This window comes from Lactuca sativa, chromosome 7 (assembly GCF_002870075.4).
Source record: "Lactuca sativa cultivar Salinas chromosome 7, Lsat_Salinas_v11, whole genome shotgun sequence".
NCBI lineage: Eukaryota > Viridiplantae > Streptophyta > Magnoliopsida > Asterales > Asteraceae > Lactuca > Lactuca sativa.
In genome coordinates, this window is record NC_056629.2 from 37,646,599 (window position 1) to 37,657,288 (window position 10,690).

General features: G+C 35.6%; 1 long non-coding RNA gene across 1 annotated transcript; it reads left to right on the plus strand.

Moving 5' to 3' along the window:
- Positions 1–2,875: 2,875 nt before the first annotated feature.
- On the plus strand, positions 2,876–3,985 carry LOC128127047 (uncharacterized). The gene is made up of 2 exons (XR_008225102.1): positions 2,876–3,392; positions 3,473–3,985. It is a non-coding gene; the product is annotated as an uncharacterized LOC128127047 (long non-coding RNA).
- The last annotated feature ends 6,705 nt before the right edge of the window (positions 3,986–10,690 follow it).

The following is a 10,690-nucleotide window of genomic DNA, read 5'->3' on the forward strand; positions in this document are numbered from 1 at the left end:
GGGGGATGTTACACTTCGTGATAGCTATAGAGGGTATCGGGAGTGAGAGAGAAGAGATGGGGCAACCGAATTCGGCTGACCCTCGATTTCTATTTATAGGGCCGATTTTCCAATCTTACTCGTGAAATTCAAGTGCTCACGTCGTGAGCTTAGTTGTCACTGCGTTCGTCACTTTTCCACTTGCTCTGGAGGGTCTCCAGTCTCTGCTCACGTCGTGAGCTCTGACACAGCCTCGAAATTTGTTTTTCGAACTTCAGAAATTCATATATTTCGCATACGAGCTCCGCTTTCGATGTTCTTTATATCCACCCATAGGTGAGATTATGCTATACAACTCTCGTTTAGACTCCATCAGCTAATTTTGAATTTATTTTTATTATATTATTTTTAGTAGACCAGGACAGGAAAACTCCAATATAAACTCATAACTTCTTCATCTGATATTCGTTTTCGTCTGTCTTTTTACCGTTGAACTACTATCAATGAGATCTTCGATTTTTGTTTAGATTGTTTCGGCTAGAAATCACTCAATCTCATGTTCGAACTTTGGGCTGCATACCGCTAAGTCGAAACTTCGAAAAATCATAACTTCTTCATAAGAAGTCAGATTTAGACATTCTTTTTATTCACACTCTCGGTTTAACATATTCTACAACTTTCGTTTAGATCGCTAAGGTCAAATATCGCTCTATCGTAAATTCACTATTTACGTCGCGCTGTGTCGTGCTAGTTTTGTCTCGAAACTTCGACAGGTCATAACTTCTTCGTTATAACCCGAATTTTGGATTTCTTTATATATCCGGAATCCTTATCACGACCACTACAAATTCGTTAAGATTATTCATTCTAAATAATCTTCTACCAAAAAGTCATTTTTGATGCTCATTGTCTCTAAATTGACTAGCCCTGATCTACGGGCGTTACACGTGAATTGTTTCAAAGATGCCGAGTTCTATCTTCGAGGTTTCGATTGTGTGCGAGTTCCCAGATGTTTTTCCAGAGGAGTTACCAGCTGTGCTGCCTGAGAGGCAGCTGGAGTTCCGGATCGATTTAGTTCCGGGAGCGGCGCCTATTGCCAAGGCACTTTATCGCCTTGCGACACCAGAGATGCAGGAGTTATCCTCATAGCTCCAGGAGCTGCTGGGGAAGGGTTTTATCAGACTGAGCAGGTCGCCGTGGGGAGCACCGGTCCTTTTTTTTTAAGAAAAAAGATGGTTCCATCTTGATATTTGAATACAAAGTTTTTACAAATAATAATAGTAAATGAATTGTCTTAACAGATAGGCATATAATACAATAGCAAGTAAACTAGGTCACCTGTAGTCCAATCCTTCTTGAATGTCTGTTTAGTGATTTCCTAAGAAAACATGCAATTTTGAGGGTCAACACAAGGTTAGTAAGAGTTACAAGTTTTCTGCTAACAGTAGTAATACTTTTAAATCGTCTAAAAAATATTTTCTTTGTAAGTATAACAATAGTTAAAACTATGTTTGTTAAGAGTCTTTAAAAGCCAAAATGTATCTTTGTATAAATAAATCCATACTTAAAACTACTTTTGTAAAGATTCCTTGAATATACTTGAAAACCATATTGTACTATTGCATAAGTAAATCCATACTTAAAATAGTTTTGAAAGAAACAAAGCCCATGGGTTGTAGTGAGAGAGAAAGAGAGAGATTTCGGTTAATGTTTATAGTGAGTCCTATAACTGAGCTATGTGATTGAATGTACCCCCTACAACGCTTCATTAGACGTTATAGTAACAATTGTAGACACTTATCACCCACTTCGATTGATCGTTCGAGGTTGTATCTAGCAACTACAGGTGGGGATGTCAACCCTATATAGATCCATACATATGTATCTCACTCCGAAAATTAACGGTTATAGTAGTTGGGTATGCTAAGTGTTTAGACCCAGCTAATGAGTATAGTCTCACTGAAAAGTCCTTAACTAAAGTATGTGAATAGCTCTCAACCATAATTTAATTGTTGTTAAGTCACTAGGCATAATGAATTACATTGTATAAATTTATAAAAGCTGAGTATGCTTGGTATGCATGTAAAAGTGTAATGTACTCGCTTTTATAAAGATGTAGGCTTCAAAGCAATGAACATATGTAAATATATAAAATTTATGTATTTAAACATACAAATATATATGAATAGTAATAGCTTGAATCCCTGAAATACTACAAATTTTATAATATGTTTGTTATAATATACAAAGTCACATAAAAATTATATATTTTTGTATCATGTAGAATTTGTTATGTAGACTAGTTATTTCACAATAAAATAACCATAATACGTATACGAAAAGTTTATACTAGTTTATTTGTAACAATATGTTACATTTTTATATACTAGTCCGGTTGTATTTTCGCATAAAAGGATAATTTGTTTGTATAAACAAAGTATATCAGCACATGTATTCCCCCCTCCCCCAGCCAGAGATAATTAAAATTATTAAAAAGGGACCGTAAGCACTCACCCTTGAAGTGTGAGTTTGAGTTGTTCGGAGTTCGTTTATTTTTGGGAAGATTGACGTGAGAAACCGTAAAGTCACATCTCTTGAACTTTGAAATATTTTTGGGACCGTTTCGTAACGAATTTAAACTATTGGGAGCTGTTGAGTAATTTAATTAACCAAAATATGACTACTTTGGTTAAAATAAATCAAGGGAGGGGCTGAAATGGTTTAAATGGAAATTAAGTTTGGGAATTGGATTAATTTTGTTAAGAAATCTCCATGGGAGGGGCTATTTTGAATAAATGGGTTCAATGTTTGGGGTTGGGACTCATTTTGAATAAATGATTTAATAAGGAGGTTAGTTTGGTCATTTCACAAAGCTAAATGAAATTAGGGCTTTTATGCCCCCGTTTCCTTGTTTGGACGATCGGAGGGATAATTGAATGGAACTGATGAACGAAGGCGATTGGAGGGATGACGATGTCAGTCGACCATTCGTTGATCGGGCAAAGAAAAAGAACGGATCGAAGGCAAGACAAAACGTACGCCTCCGGTGGTCCATCTGCCGAGCAAAGAAGAAGAAATACGGGAACGAAATCAGAAGAAACAAACACGAAGGCGACGACTCTGCATCAGGGTCTTTTTTCGTCGGAGATTACGAAGAATACCGAAGGAGGAAGAAGCTCCCAGGCGGCTAATACGAATATTTTGGTCGATTGATCGCGAAGGGAACGTCTCCGGGGGTTGACGGGGCCGAAGAGATGGAGGGAAGAGCAGCGAGGATACGCTATTTCTGTCCGACAGCGAGAGGCAAAAGGGAAAGCGGTTCGGTGGTTTTTGGATCGAGGGTGTGGTGTGGCTAAGAGGTTGCGAAGGGAGGGAAAAGGAGAACAGAATTAGCGGTGCTTCTGTTGGTCTCGGTGGGTGCAGTGAGAGCTGCTCAACCGGTTTACCTTCGTTTTTTTTTTCTTCTTCTTATTTTTTTTGTTTGTTTTGACAGAAATCGATGGAACCCAATTGGGTGTTTGGGTTTGATTTTTGATAGAAAAAAAAAAAAAAAAAAAAAAAAAAAAAAAAAAACGAGGGAGGCTGCCACGAGGAAGAAGAAGGAAGAGAAGAAGGAAGGAAGAATGAAGTGGAAGCTGTGGTTCTTTTTGTTTGCAGGTAAACACGAGAATAAGAACAAGAATGTTCTTGACCGGAAACAAAGGGGATGTTTGCTTAACTTTTTAAAGCTCCAAAAGAATTTTTTTTAAAAGTTGTAAAAAGTCAGGTTTTTACAACTTTTTAAAAAATCCAAAAGTAGTTTTTAAAATTGTTTCGTCAAACATCTTTTTGGCTTCTATCTTTTTTTAAAAGATTTTTTGGTTTCTCAAAAACTAAGTCAAACACCCCCAAAGATACAGGCAGAAAATAAAGGTTTCCAGTTTAAGATTTAAATTGTTATTGGTGTGTAATTTTAGATGTGCAAGAATTTAATAGCTGTCATTTATCTACATTTTGTGTATTTTGTGTGAAATTTGCAAATAATGAATTTTTTCATGTATTGATGTATTAATCTAATTGGTCATTTATTTGTGTGTATTTTTGAAAATTAGATGGTAGATAAATGGATAAAATTTATATAAAAAGAATATGCAATAACATATGGTTGAATATTTGTGTCAAAGTTTATGATTTATGGTACCAAAATAGGTAATGTCACACTTGTTGTATTTAAATGTTACAATTCAGTTTTTCTCGATTTATGTGTCATCATCCCAATTTTAAATATTTTTCTGAAAATGATGAATGATAGAGTTTAGTTCAATAATTTCAAAATCAAACAAATTAATTTTTTGATTTATAGAACTTTGTGAAATCGCGTTTAATAAATCCAAAAACGTCTGATTTTTCACGTTTTATGATATGTTTTACTAAAAATATTTCAAGTATGAAATTAAATAATAGACGATGACCTGAGTCGAAAAATTCTTTCGAAATTTTCATCTGAGGTGTGCAAGTCCCTCAACTGATAGAAACGATTTTGACAGTTTTAAGAAAAATAATATTATACTGTTTTTGATTCTTAAAACGGTTGTATCATTTGCATACGGACTCCATTTTGGACGTTCTTTATATTTACGGAAACAGAGAAACATGTACTATGAGACTAGAGTGGTTGTTTTTCTCATACTACTTAGTACAAAATTTTAGTTTTTCAGACGCATTAATTATGATTGCAGTTTGAGCTGTTTGATTCGTTTGTCAGCTTACACATTTGGAAGTAAGATACGATCTAATATCTTATAATAGTTGAAATGAACTCATTTATTTTACATAAGATGCAGTAAAACTCAAGGAGTCAAATTACCAAGAGATTTATTGTGAACTTGACCGTTCACAGTCTATAACATAAATTTTGGGATGTCACACAATGCTAAGTCTTTCATCGACACCAACTTCTTAATGGGACTTTCACCCCATGCAAACATTTACAAAATTTGGTCTTCTCGGCCTTAGACATGGTATAACAAGTTGGTGGTAGATACGTACGCTTTCGTTCATTCTTGACAGGTGCAAGTTTCGTCCGAATTCCCATTTCGACCATATCTTCTTGAACTTGGATACCATCCTTCATTTTCCAAGGAGTATTCAACAAAAAGCCTATCAAACTTCCAAAAAATTTTTTTCCAATATGCATCGGATTAAAGACAGTGTCAAACTTCCAGGTGCTTCCAATATGGCAACTCTAAAAAAATAGACCTCTTCTTCCATATATTTTTTTGAGGTTTTTTACACCAAACACAATGTTCAAGTTATTAACTCTTGATAATACACCTTCTACTTCATTGCTGGTCTTGTCACTCCGTCTTCAATTTTACCATCGAACAAATGTTTTTGTGTATGATACACATGTTTTACTGGAAGTAACCTTCTATGAACTATGAATACATTCTTCTTACAGTTTTTTAACCATGATGTTTCATATTCACAAATAGGAAATGCCTTTCCTTATTTTCTAGTATATCCTGACAAGTTTCTATACGCTGGAAAATCACTTATGGTGCAATAAATCATCGCTCGGAGTTGGGAAATTTCCTTCATGTAGGCATCATATACTTCTATGTCTGAGTTCCACAATTCCTTCATATCTTCAATTAATGGAGCCAAATACATATCAATCTCGTTCCCAGGTTGCTTCAGACCTTAAATTAGCAAGTCATCATGATATATTTGATGGGTTTTGGTCATAAGACATCCTATGTGCTCATACAAACCCTAATGCTTGGATCTAGGTTTCTCTATTGTACATGCTTTGAATCCAAGACTATAAACCCTAATTCTAGCATATGGAAATCAATATTAACATATAAATTGGTTTATGATATTACCTTGATTGTTATGTAGCAATAACAATCCCAATTCCTCCTTGAATTGACTTTGGAAGGCTTAGAGTCACAATTGTCACCCCTCTAATGGTTCACAAACACCATAAGCAAAAGGATGAAGAGGAGAGAGGATGGAGGCTGCCAAAACCGTGTGAAAACCATAGAAGGTTGCTTGTCCACGTTTTTTAGCCTTAAGGGTTCTATATATAGTGAGGCTATTAGGGTTATCTAACAAGGAAACCCTAATTTGGTTGCTTAAGCCCTAAGCAACCCATAGACTCCTTTAATCAAGCCTATGGACGATTTCCTTATGGGTTTCCCCATAGAATTCGTCCACCTCTTGATTCAAGGCAATCCATGGCCCAAATTGCAATTATCTTATAATTACAATTCCAGTCCCTTAAGTTTAATTAATCTCTTTTAGTCACAAAACTAATTACTAATTAATTCTTGACTAACATTAATTAAACAATATGATTTCTTTTTTAATATATTATTCTCATAATAGATTAATAAATCATATTTAATCCTTTCTCTCCATAATTCATCCTATCAAGTTGCTTTGGTGAAGGCAACCCAAAAGGACCATGCACCATCGGGTCAAGTACTGTAACGCCTGTGTTTCCGGGCTTGCCGTTTTTAGCAATGTAATAGTCTAGGTTAACCTTTGTAACCCATTTTGAAATAATAAGAATATATTATTTGAGTATTATGTGTTTTGTGCTTAATTGCTTAATTATGTGGTCTGATTAATTAAGAATAAAAATAAGCGTCAAAATTTAAGTGTAAAATGAACTGAATATCTTTGGTTAATGTTGTAGTAGTTGAAACGAGGTTTCTGAATATATATAAAACGCCCAAATCTGACTTCGTATGAGGAAGTTATGATTTATCGAAGTTTCGACTAAGCGGTATGCAGCCTGAAATACTCGATTTGAGATCGAGCGGTTTTTAGCCGAAGCAATCTAAATGAGAATCGAAGATCTCATTGTTGGTATCGAAGCGATAAAAAGTTAGGCGAGAACGGACGTTAAACGAAGAAGTTATGAATTTATAACGAAGTTTTTCTGTCGCGGCCTATTAAAAATAAATAATAAAAATAAAGTCAAAATTAGCCGATGGAGTCTAAACGAAAGTTGTAGAGCGTAGTCTCACCTTTCCGTGGATATAAAGAACGTCGAAAATGGAGTTTGTATGAAGAATATATGAATTTCCGAAGTTTATTAAATAATTTGTATTTATTTTTAATTGGAAATTCGGAAGCATTATCCGAAGGCGAGTCACCGATTTGATCCGAGGTACGCCCCGCGTACTCCGAAGGTGTCGACATCGCAGCAAGTGGCTTCGGATGACGCATGCCATGACGACTTCGGACCAGTACGCCCCGCGTACTCCGAGGCTCCAGCCTCCTATAAATAGGATGCGAAGGCAACCGAGTCTTTTGCCAATTTCTTCTCTTCTCTCTCCCGTTTTGCATCGTTTTGCGTGCCAGAAATACCCAGAAGCCCCGGTATTATTCTCTAGCCCCGAGGCAAGTCCCGAGATCCCGAAGATCCCGAGAAGTGCGGTTCCCGAGCCGAAGCTCTGCCCGCGAGAAGTTCGATTTTTGTGGAGATCTTCCAGATCTGCTGAGGATTACTACTTCTGCAAGTCGTAGTGCTGTCCGATCATCTTCTGATCAAGTGAGTGTATACTACCTTTCATAAACACGATAATAATACAAGTGCGGTTTGAGTGTATTAAGTAAATTGTGGTTTATATGTGTGAGGGTGCAGTTACTTTCTTCTAACAAGTAACTATGAAGTATTTTATGCGATATACTTGTTATGTGTATATTTTGTGATTGTATGCGTGAATGGATATTCACTTTATTCCATCTCATAGATCTGAATTGCTTTCTATGAAATACGTGTTATGTGGTATGCCTCATCTGTTATGTGGAATATATATATATTGAATGAAAATGATATACAGGTTATTAACTATGTATGAAAATATATATTCTTATCTACTAATATGTTGGGTAGAACATGGGTAGATAGTTGGTGTGTAATAAACAGATGAGAGGTCTCGATGTTGTTGTTGTTGTTGATCTAGTTATTCAGCGGAGTATGGATAACGACCATGGACTCTTTCTAGACAGTCCAGTGGAACGCTACCAGGTTCATAACCTGTAGGTGTTGTGAACGATGTGTTCACCGGTGTACTCTATCCCCCTCATGGTTGCCTTTAGGATATCTATTGTTGAGGAAACCCCTTAGCAGTGATGTCCGTCCCGATGAAAATCCTAGATTAGGTCCCTTGAGATAGTTGTTGTTTTAGGGACGTAAAGTGAGGATAACGGGAATGGGTAATCGGGATAGTGATTGGTTGGTGAAATTAAATATAACTTATTTATTGTGGGTTGAAAACCCTATATGCTCACCAGGCTCCCAAGCCTGACCCACTCAGTTTTATCTGTATTACAGGAAGTGGCACAAGGGCGTAAGATGGATGGATCATCTTGTTGTTTTGTTTACAAGTCTGTATATGTATATATTTGTCGAATGACTTGTAATGTTATTGTTTATGCTTCATGGTCTGTATCGGAACATGACATCCCGAGTTTTGATTATATAATGAAATGCATCTCTTGATTAAATGCTTTGATAAATATTATTTTATCATATTTTGTTTTGGGAACAAATTCCGCAACTCTTTCAAATCAAAAGGATTTACTCTGAAATTATTTAAAAGCATAAATGAAAATCGGTCTTTTCTGGCCGAGATTTTGGGGATGTCACAAGTACATACCAAAATAGTTATGGACTTAGACACTAATCCAACAGTCTCCCACTTGGATAAGTCTAATAACTACTATACGTATGACTTCAGATCCTGATCTGCAATTGTAGCTTTCCAAAGCCGCTGTCAACTCTGATCCTATCAGATACGCGTGTCCTTAGATAAGGGATCATATATTCCTCCATTCTAGATATCATATGAGATATGATTTCAAATCATTCTCTTTGTACTACTTCTCGATTTCTGATTTATGACGACAGACTAATTGAACAAATCAAATTAGCCCTAGCCCGGCCGAGCATTTACGTTTGTCATCACTAAACCATCGAGGGGCCCAAAGATATCGCCTTAATCCTGCTTTGAATAAAATGAATGGATAAACTTTGATACAATGCTTGCTTGCACTCACGCACCGAATCACACACAACAATATGTTTTATAACACCAAGTTACTAGTGCGTTTACATATTATCAATGTGCAATCGATTCGCAAGATACAACTCACACATCTCGGTTTCAAGAATATAAGATGTTATCGTCTCACCAATCACTCATGATACAATTCATGGAGTGATCCAAGTGAGCGTGGGTTTAATCCAATGCTCAAATCATATTCATAAGCACTCATGAACGTTGCAGCAAACATTTGCTTATGTCTAATACCATATAGACAATCCACACACCAATTCATGACAGTCTTCATTCATATCTACTTCCAACATATGAACGCCTGTGGCCCGTTTGAATAATTCGATTATTCTTAATAAACTCAATTATTCTGGAAGTCAAAACATGCAAATGTGAAACACAAGAATAATACGAATCCCATATGGCCTCAAACCTTTGAGTATAAATAAAACGCCTTTTATTTATCACCATATTGATTACTCATTATTTGTCGTTTCGGGTAATCAACTTCTTACTTGAATTCCAACACTTGTCCCATGCTCCTAGCATGCACACAATGTTTACCTATTGTTCTTACTTTGTGAAATAGATCACATTGAACACATTTCCAATCCTTCTCATTTCACAACTCCAAATCCGTTTTTCATAAGTTAAAGAATATCAAATTCTTGTTACTTATAGAATATGCTAGATTCTAACATTCTATGCAACTATCCTTTCGTAATGTCACTACACCAAAGTCACAAAGACTATTGCCAGTGATATTACAAAGTCATCTATCGGAGATTGTTACTAGACAATTCCTTAGATATGATGTCTCTCACTCAAAGTACATTCCTTTGAACATCCTTTTGCATAAAAGTTTCTAATCTAGACATAGATTTTCAATATTCAATTCCCAATATGGACACACTTCCATATTTTCCATATGACAACTCATTCTTAATAGAATCTTATCTATTCGTAATGATGTCAATATGGTCCATTCGTTATGGAAACATTTCCATAATTTCCATATGACAACTCATTCTTAATATAATCTTTTCTATTCATAATAATGTCGATATGGTCCATCCAATACCATGCTTCCAACTACTCACAAGCGACCAATCCTCGTCGAACCTTGGATTGTCCTTTGATAGTTGTTTATTTATTTTAGTCAAAACTAATTCTTGTCCTTTTTCCCTCTAAATGCGCTAGACATTTGGAAAATTTTAGAATGGTCAAACATTAAAGCATTTGCAATCGATCCTATACCCGAAGCGTATGGGACACGACGCATAATGTTTTATTTGCTATGTTCTCAAAATTCGAATTGTGAAGAGGAATGCCGTAATCATAATCGAAATTTTAAGAACACACTATGTACCTTTGACTAAATTTATTAACATTCCACAACCTAATCCTTTAGATTTGAAATGAAACATAATATTTTCTCCCTTAATTATAGCAAAACAACTATTCCATCCTTACAACTTTGCAAGGAATGACTCTTGTTTTCTATAATTAATATTGCCAACTTGCAATACTTTCCTTAATAATCATACAATCATAACATTTATGCTCCCACTATCATGATGATTATTATAAAACATAACACTTATGCTCCCACTAGCTTCGACATGTATTCATAAACATCTTAACTTCCAGAAAGA